Genomic DNA, 10,240 nt, shown 5'->3' with positions numbered 1-10,240 from the left:
TCAAACACTCTGAAAAATAAATAGAGAAAGATAAGCAGCAAATATAAAACTGCATGCTAACAAGAATGAAACTATTCTCATAAGAAATATAATCCAAGGACAATAAGTCTTGGAACCCCTTGTAATTTGGTTTTGGTATCAATAAAGATTCATTCTAGTTATTCAACATACTAGTGTGCATCAGCAATACAAAGACCCATGAACAGATTAGTGGTGTATTCAAGAGACCACTGACACTCTTTAACCACAAAATATAACTCACCTTCAAGAAAATCTTTTACACTACCCACAACTTCATTTATTCATTTTTTTTACCTTTTATTGGGTGCCTAACATCTAGCAGAATTTATCGAAAATTTGAGGCTTTCCAAGTCATCATCCTGTAATAGCATGAAGAATTTAGCCGAAATCAGCATCATTATGAAGTGATAAACCAGATATTTCTAGACAAGTTTAGATCTATTTTGTTCCTTTGTTTACTTTTTAGTTTTAGGATATACACAAATAAGATTTAACAATAAATATATCTTAAACAAAGAAAGAAAAGAATTTAAATGTTATAAATTCTATAGATATAGGTGCATCTGTAATTAAACAAAGAAAACTTACAGTAAAAGTAGTTACAGTTCTTTTGGTGCACAGATCCAGCCTCAAGTCCAGATTCTTTTCATGGAAAGATATGTCTCTGAGCATGTGACGAGTATAGACATGTTCAATCTAAAAGAATAATTAATTGGAGAAAAACACAAACCTCAGAACTTGATGATGAAGGTTAAATATCATCAACCTGTTTTCTTGTTACAAAATCTACTGTGATCAAGTATAGACTGCTCAATCTCGACTGAACTGAAGCAACAAAATAAAAGATTAATCAAATAACCTATATCAAAAGTTAACATTACAAAACAGTGGTAGATTTCCCTTTTTCTGCTAGAATAAACATCATAGGTATGCAAACATTAAGACTAAATCCCTCTGAAAGACTTCGATTGGCAGAGAGAATTAAAACTGGAAACAACATATTCCATCATAAAAAGATCTATTTAAACTATTGAGAATAGTCACATTCACATAAAACGAATATACATAAACTATGTTCCTCAAGCTATACAAAAGCTAAAAATATGCGTCCTCATATCTTACAGGTTGAAAAAATTACACTCAAACATCAGAATCCTGTCATACCAAAAAGTAATTTTAGTGTCCACATCATTATGTCAACATCACATGTTTAATTTATCTCAGTTTCTCCAAACATTTACTCATCAAAATAATTTGAAGCCCTGCATGGATTCTATCCTACATTACCCCCAATTAAATATGTGGAATTTCTAATAATAGGCACATCCTAGGTCAAAAATACATAGATAGAAAGATGTATAAATTACATAAGAGAGAGAGGGAGAAAGCGAGAGAATACATTGTAGGCAAAGGAAGCTCTGGTTTGACTCTTGGTGCCATAGTTACAATGTTTGTCTCAGGACGAGTGGCTTTCCCTGTTGCTCCTGTTACCTTGTCTTTTTTCAGCTTTTTAACTGATGAGCCCTGCTTTCCTCCTTCTGCTGATCTTTTCTGAACACACGAGTTAATATTAAGCATCACAAGAGTGGATGCCAGATAAATATCCTATAACTAGACAGTCACAAACACAGTCTAAACAGAGGTTACACAGGTATGGATAGTAAAATAAAACTTACAAAGTTTAACATAAAGCTTCATACGAACTTCATGCAAAGTAATGAACTAACATCAACTGAAAATAAAATAAGTACAAAATTAACAAACCTCTTGGTGCACATGCACCTCCCTCCTTCAGTAATCTTTCCTCGGCATCCCTTTTAAAACAATATATGCTAGTTAAAAAAAGAAAAAGAAGGAACAATTGATGTTAATCTGCTATAACAAAGTCCAAGAAGATCATTCACAAGAAATCACACCTCAAGACCTCTGCAATTGTTTCGTCATCAGGAGAAACTTCATGAGCCTTGATAAGATCAGAGACAGCATCCTAACAACAAGAATGTCCCCCAATGGTTAGCAGGACAATTGCATAAACATCCTTCAGAAGACATTTATTATAAGCATTATTTTCTGAAACAATTTTTTTATTATAAGATCAGAACTGATAGATTGAAAATGAGAAAATACAAAAGCAATATTAGATAACAAACAGTCCTCTAGCTTTGGTGCTATTATTATAAATGTCTTGATTATTAATCACAGTTGACTGATATATAGTATAATAGAAAGCAAAAGGAAGACAACTCAATACCTCAGAACCTTCTTTTATGCATTCATCAAACTGCTTTGTTTTCAAGTAACAAAAAATGGAAAACTACCCGTCCTCTAAGTCACACTAATAATTTTTTTAAGCTATAAACGAAACTACTATATAGGATTTGGGCCACAGCTTTCCTATCAGTAAGAGGGTTAAAGCTTATGGAAGGTAGTTGTTTCAGTTGAGGCATCTAGCCAACTTGCATAGGCCTCATCTCTACAGAAAGCAATGAAAAAGATTTCCCTATAAATTGCTGAAGGTTTTCCTTTCATCTCTAAAGGGAACCACAAGCGAGTTTGGCAAATAGGTTCCTAATCTAAAGGTCTCAGTTATACATATCCTATAACTATAATAATTGGGTATTCTTTCCCTTTTAAGTACTTTCTGCTCCTTGTTTATCAAAACGAAAGTTAAGATTGCTAACATCCTGTGGTGCTAGTAATTATTAATAAAGTTGGTGTACCAAACAAATAAAATAGTTCATTTCGTTTTGGCAGCACTACAAATGACAAAATCCACACTACCCTCCAAGTCAATAAAACAAAAGTTAATGAATTTAACGTTCAAAATGTATTGAGAATAAAACTTAAGCTTAGGCATACTATCTTTCATCGTGTAGGTGGCCAACTTAATGCAATGCTTACTGAGCCATAAAAATTAAGAATCTCAATGTTAACATTAAAATTGCTCAAAATGCAAAAGTAAAAGATCAGAAAAAACAAACCTGTTTCTTCAGCATCTGAGCTCCATTCAATTCATAAGTGATCTGGGCATCAAGACGTGTACGCATATCTACTATCTCTTCAAGCGTTGAGTTAGCCATCTTACAATAGGATTCGAACCTTTCCTCCCACACAAACTCACACACCCAACCACTTGAGTTAGCCAAGTGACTATAATTAATTTTATTTAAAATATTATTTTTGCAATTTTGTTAAACTAAACTGAGCGCCAAACAAATTAAATTTGGCACCATAGTTATTTACCTTCCATATGAACATGTAAAACGATGTTATTGCAGCCAAAATTGTGTAGTCCAGAGTATTGAAGCCAAAATTGTGTGTCCCAATACCTAATCAAGGAAATACATATAAAAAAATAAACATTCACAGTACTAATCAAGCAGAAAGGGAAAGCACACAACATAGCTCCATGGAAAAAAAACAAAAGTTGATACCTTAAATAATGCTATAACAACTGAGAAGAAGCTCATAAATGCAGTTGCAAAGATGAGAGGCCTTGAGAAGGCAGCTGGCCTTTTAGAGAAATGGGTCTGAAAATCAATGCATATTTCAGTACTTGGAATCATTGAAATCTTTTCAATTTAAAAAAAAAAATTATTGAAATCTGAAACGCATTACTATTATAATTTACATGATCATAGTAACAAATGGCTAAAATATGCAACTATTTGGTAAAACAGATACCCAAATAAACATTATTCCTTCCCCTTCTATTTATATGATACATGTTCCTTTTCATTTACATTCTTAATATCTATGTCATGCATGATTTAGTTATTTTTAGTTTATATCCATACAATAAATGGCATAATGAAAACTTATTTTTATTAAAAGACAATCAGCTTTGGGCACAAGAAATAAGAATGTTTGGATCATGCATAGTATAAGTAGAAAGAGACATCCAAAGTTCAACTTGGCTTGCAACAAGAGGAATAGATATAACATAACCTGCATGTGAAGAAAAAAATCTAGTTGAACAATCACTGCTCGAACTGCGAGAATGCACATTGCTGCAACTAAAGAAAATCTCTTCCATCTCAAAAGGGGCACCTGACATGAAAGGTGTTAAGCTACCAAGTGAGAAACAGATTCTGTAAAGTTTCCACCTTAACCTTTTGTCATTAGGTGACATAAAACTAAGTATATATTTCAAAATATCCGCTGATAAGGCATTGTATATGAAAAATTCTGAGATTAGACAAACTCACATTGATTGAATAAGCAGTTCCCAATGCAAAACTGATGAATAGGGCCCAAAATAATGACCATGACCCAACAATCCATCCAAGGCCAAAACTCTGAAAAATAAAGTGATAGGTAGTCAAAATATTATAGGCTGCAAATACACAATAATAAGTTTACAATAGTTTGCACAATACATTAATACAGAAAGCTAATTCCCATACCAGAACAGAAAAGGATGCGACAATCATGACACCAGTTTGAATTGAATATTCCCCTGACGCCAACGGAAGATATGGCTTGTTAACCTGTGATGAAATACGCCATAGATATCTAGAGTTAGACAATCCTTGATGTATCCCATGTAACCATGTAGAATTGTAGATAGTCTCTCTAGAAGAAAAAAAAATAATTAAGGCAAAGAACTAGGAACTGGTGTAGTGACCTTATGCTCAAATGTAAGAATAAAATATATGCATTTTATTCATTCAAAATTAAGAGAATGTAAGATAGTAAGAGCTAAGAGCTACCTTGTCTATATCAATATCATACAACTGATTCAAACCAACAATGTAAATGTTCATTAAGAGGGTAGCTGCAACAGCCTGAATTGAAAAGATCAAATTCATAAGAACGAAATTCATGGTGTGAATTAAAAAAAAAAAAGCAGTTCACAGTATTTTAAGCTTCACCTCCAACATCCCAGCAAAAAATAATGGTGAAAATTCTGTAAGCTTCTCGACTGCAAGTAGGGAAACTGAGACTATGCTCAATGCCTGCTTCCAGAAAAAATAGGATGAGTCTCCAAAAATTGATAGGAAACAATATTATCAATAAATTGAAGTTTAAATGAATGAGATTAATATAATGACTATTCTGGGACTGCCCCACTAAATTTAAATAACCTACCGTGCCTATGATTGTATGTGGCCGAGAAAACCTATAGAAAGCATCCAAGGAATCTTTAACGGAGTTCAAAACATTTTTTGGCTCTGATTCAAGAGGTTGTCCATCAGCAGCATTAACCAAGAATCTTTTATTTGGTCTCTGGTAGGATATAGATGTTTCAATGAACTGGGTTGTAACCCAACACAACAATGTTTTTCTCTCACATTCCAAGCTATAAACCTTGATACATTATATGCCGCATTTGAACCTGCATTCTCAAAAAAATAAAAAAAGACATAAGAAAAATCTCACAATTAGCATATTGGAAACTGTTAACAAATTATTCCCATGAACAAAACTTTTTTTTCAAAACCAAAGACAAACATATATCAAAAGCAAAACCTTTTGGAAAAAGTTCATGTTTTCAATCAAGGATAACAGAGGACCTGTTCTATTTGACCTGGTTATAGAAAATAACATCATTGAACTTATGTCCCAGCAGTGGGTTATGTCAAAAATCTAATGATTCTAATAAAAGTTTTTAACCAACTAGAAAACCAGTTGATGCAGCACAAGCACAAATGCCAATGCCCTATAATCAGAGAGAGCAACAAAGCTTACAATAAAGCAAGTTTATACGACCCCTTTTACATTGCAACAAGGTTGTCCATTAGTTACATTTCAGCATCAACCATTTTTCAACCCCTTTATTAAAGAATATATATGAACAGTAAACAGAGGAACTCATCCAATTTTATAACATTTTGGCTAAGTAAGATGTGTGAAGGGAGAAACTTAAGTAATTCGATAAAGGTCCTACAAGAAAAAGGGCCTAAGAAAAAAAGACAAATATGATTTCTCTTATACAAGAAAAAGAAAACATAAAAGTGTGTGAAACGATTCAACCACTGAATTAGAACCAAAAATTAAAAAACAAGATAAACTAATAAGAGGGCCTTTCTAATCACATGAAACTAGAACCAAAAATTAGAGAGTTGCACTTAAAATTTACGAACAACAGGGATTTAAAAAGAAACAACACTACTTGTATTCACTTGTACTATTTATATAAAGAAAAAATACAAGGAAGTAGTTACATGATTTATAAGGGCACCAAATTTACCTGATTTCCAGCACAACCAAATTGAATAGATTCGACAGAAGTTTCTTAAAAGGATAAGACACTAAGAAAAAGACAAGCTAAAGATAAATAAAGATAAAGCAGTGAAATATTTTAGCTTCAAAGTTACTGAAATCAATTTGATGATGATAAATTCATTCAATCAAATATGTAATGGCACACAACAATGAATCAAACACTAACAAGCTCGTGGGATGTGTGTTTTTCTAAGTTAATTGCTATACAGAATAAACCCTTTTCTTTTCCAATATGGAACCTTTTTTTTTGTTAAAGTCAAACCAAACTTTCTATGCATGTACATGATATACAACAAGATACCTCAAAGCTGCTTCCTCTGGATATGCTTGATCTCAAAAGATTTAGAGACTCGTCTTCTCCTCTGGATATACAACATGATTATTGTCTTGCAGCTGTTCATGAGGTTCCGAGGGTGAAAAACATAAGATCTTCATCCTATAGACATAACAAGAACAAACAGGGCGATTATCAATACAAGAATCAATTTTTTCAGAAAATTGATGAATTACGTTTTTCTGTGACCCAAATATACAGTTAATATCACAATTACATACAAATTTATAGCCTTTATGATATAACCAGACCAGACATGAAAACCCAGGTGAATGAAACCAACCCTCTTTTTTCATAAATTATAATACATTACTAAATACAGTAAAATTCACATCAGCCAACAATCTGTATTATCAAATACAGTAGCCACAAGGAAGATAATGACATTCTACCAAAAGCAATGTCAAGTTAAGAAATTCAATCAATCTTGTATTCTCCTAATAGAAATACCGTTGAAAAGGGACTGAGAGAGAGACCTAACAGAACCTTGAAAAGGAATGCTTGAAACAGATATGGCTATAGTAATATCAGATATGCCTGAAGCAAATTCAGTCAAGAAAAGACAAAAATCCCACCATCAGAACTCGGGACCAAATTGTTTGAAATATAATCTTCTCAACTAAATCACAACTAAACTAACAATGAAAGAAACAGAGTTACCAATCCTAATAACCCAATAACCAACATCAAATTATGTAGTAAACACTCTTAAATAAGTATCCGAGCAAACAGTTTCAAATTTTCAATCTCCCCCAAATATAAATAAAGTCCCAAAGCTTTCATTTTTAGCAATACAATGGTTTTATAATTATTATGTGAAGAAAAAGTTCTTTCTCAACCATCAGTGTAGTTCAAAGGAAAGACACCATGACTAATACTAGTAGTTACTTAAAGGCAATAACAAAAACTGAGAACGCCTAAACATATAGTTCATCATAAATTATGTCAATGGTTTTCCTCACTAACTGTAATTAAGAAACATGTAACAACAAGGAAGAGTACCCTATTATTATACATTTAGTAATCTATCAAATGTGTTTGATGGTGTTTCAGGGACGAAACCTGAACTCCAATTGTCTCCCTCCTCTGTCTCGCTCTCCGCCAACAAGCCCAGTCCCACGCTCGACCCTGCACACTGCCGAACTTGTAATGATGAAATCAGAGACAGAAATTGTCAAGCTCTTGCACCTCCGAGTCCTCGTCACCACCTCCGTCTAGTCTCCCACGCCAGCCACCTACAAGAGAGAAATGTTAAAAATGATGGAGTTGAGAGGTTAGATAGATGTGAGGGAGATAGGGTTGAGAAGAGAAAAGGTACATCGCTGAGAGAAGAAAGTCGAGAGAGAGAGAGAATGAGAATAAACAATTTAAAATATCCCATATTAAGCCTTCGACTACCATGAACTAACCAAAAGCAACAAAAATAAGTTGAGAGGAAACATACCATATATCGCTTTCATCGTGTGCTGAGGAGAAGAAGGCCCACGCAGCGTCGAACCCGTGACCTCGCCTCTGCCTCCGCCTCCGCCAGGCGCCGTCACCTATTCTTCCAAGAGAGAGTGAAGTGGGGATGGTTTCGAAGTAGGAGGGTGTGAGTAGAAAAGAGAGGCCCCGAGGTAGCAAAGAGAGAGAGAGAACCAAAGAAAAGAGGTTGAGGGGAATTAGGAAACGAAGAAAAAGAAGAATAAAGGATAGGAGTGAGAGGAGGAGAGGGTGGCGGCTTAGGGCTTCTCAGATTAGAGAGAATGAGAGTGTTGAGTAAAATAAAAAAAAATGAATAGTAAAGGCGCCATTACTAATTCACATGGCGCCAAAAAGTTCCCTCCGTATGTTTTAGAGCTAAGTCAATAATAGCACTTTAAAAAATATGTAATATCTTACCGTAATATTTATACAAAATTCTTGTAGTGAGGCATAACATGAGAAGCATCTCAAGTTGGTTTTACAGAGGCTAAGAAAGCCCAGACTGTATTCAAAATTCAAGAAGTGTGAGTTCTGGTTACCACATGTGACTTTCTTTGGTCACATTGTCAATAGAGATGGAATCAAGGTGGACCCATCTTAGATTGAGGCAGTAAAAGATTGGCCAAGGCCAAAGAGTGCTTCAGAGATCATAAGTTTTCTGGGATTGGCAGGTTATTACAGGCGTTTTGTTGAAGGGTTCTCCAGGGTTGCTTCACCATTGACAGAGCTGACATGCAAGAACTTAAAGTTTGTGTGGTTAGATTGATATGAGAACAACTTCCAGGAGTTGAAGCGGCGATTGATTACAGCTCTAGTACTAAGTCTTCCAACAACTCAGGAGAAGTTTGTGGTTTACTGCAATACCTCGAGACAGGGTTTGGATTGTATTCTTATGTAGGCAGGGAAGGTGATTGCCTACGCATCATGACAACTGAAGGATTATGAACAACGGTACCATACGCTTGATCTAGAGTTAGCAATGGTGGTCTTTGCACTAAAGGTATGGAGGCATTACCTTTATCATGAGAAGTATGAGATGTACACTGACCATAAGAGCTTGAAGTATTTCTTCATACAAAAAGATCTGATTATGAGGTAGATACGTTGGCTAGAGTTGGTAAAATATTATGACTGCAATATTCTGTATCATCCAGGGAAAGACAATGTGGTGGTAGATTCCTTGAGTCAAAAAGTTATGGGACAGTTATTCAGTTCGAAGCAAATATCCAAAAAATTTGCAAAGGATATGACCAGAGTAGGGATAGAATTTTTGGTGGGCTAGCTATCCAGTATCATCGTACATTCTACTCTTCTAGAAGGGATAAAAGAAAGTCTGCTTCATGATCCTCAATTGATGAAGATTAGAGGGCACGACTTAACTGGAGTGGCTAAAGACTATATAGTTTCAAAGATGGGATTACTGAGATATAAGGGTCAGATTTGTGTTCCGATGGATGCTACTATTAGAAGGGAGATTTTGGATGAATCTTATACTACCCCTTTTTCTTTGCATCCAGGCACCATGAAGATGTATCAGGATCTAAAGACTTTATATTGGTGGCCTGGAATGAAGAAAGATGTGATTGAATATGTGGCTAAGTGTCTAATGTGTCAGTAGGTCAAGGCTGAACTATAGAGACCAGCGGGGCGATTACAACCTTTGGATATCCCAGAGTGGAAATGGGAGGACATTACCATGGATTTTGTGGTTGGGTTTCCCAAGATGGTGGGTCAGCTAATTCGGTATGGGTTATTGTGGATCGATATAACAAATTAGCTCACTTCTACCAGTGAGGATGATTTATATAATTGACCAGTATACAGATCTCTATGTGAGATAGAAAATACACCTTGATAGGACTCCGAAGTCGATTGTGACAGATCGGGTCACCACATTTACTTCCAAGTTCTGGGGAAGTTTGGAAAAAGCTATGGGTACAATCTTGAAATTCAGTACAGCCTACCATCCTTAGATAGATGGTCAGACTGAGAGGACGATTCAGATGCCGTAAGACATGCTTCGGGCATGCGTTTTGTAATTTGAAAGGTATTTGAGTAAGTATTTTCCTTTGTTAGAATTTTTCTACAATAATAGTTATTAGTCGACCATTGGGGTGGAACCTTATGAGATGCTATATGGTAGGAAGTGTAGATTTCCCATTTATTGGGACGATATGGGTGAAAGGAAATACT

General features: G+C 34.9%; 1 pseudogene; it reads right to left on the bottom strand.

Annotated features, from left to right (window-relative positions):
- Positions 1–329: 329 nt before the first annotated feature.
- On the bottom strand, positions 330–8,043 carry LOC133785462 (uncharacterized; annotated as a pseudogene).
- Between the last annotated feature and the right edge of the window lie 2,197 nt (positions 8,044–10,240).

This window comes from Humulus lupulus, chromosome 6 (assembly GCF_963169125.1).
Source record: "Humulus lupulus chromosome 6, drHumLupu1.1, whole genome shotgun sequence".
In the NCBI taxonomy this organism is placed as follows: Eukaryota; Viridiplantae; Streptophyta; class Magnoliopsida; order Rosales; family Cannabaceae; genus Humulus; species Humulus lupulus.
Note: the sequence above shows the minus strand (reverse complement) of the source record. Positions and strands in the feature narration are given on the sequence as shown.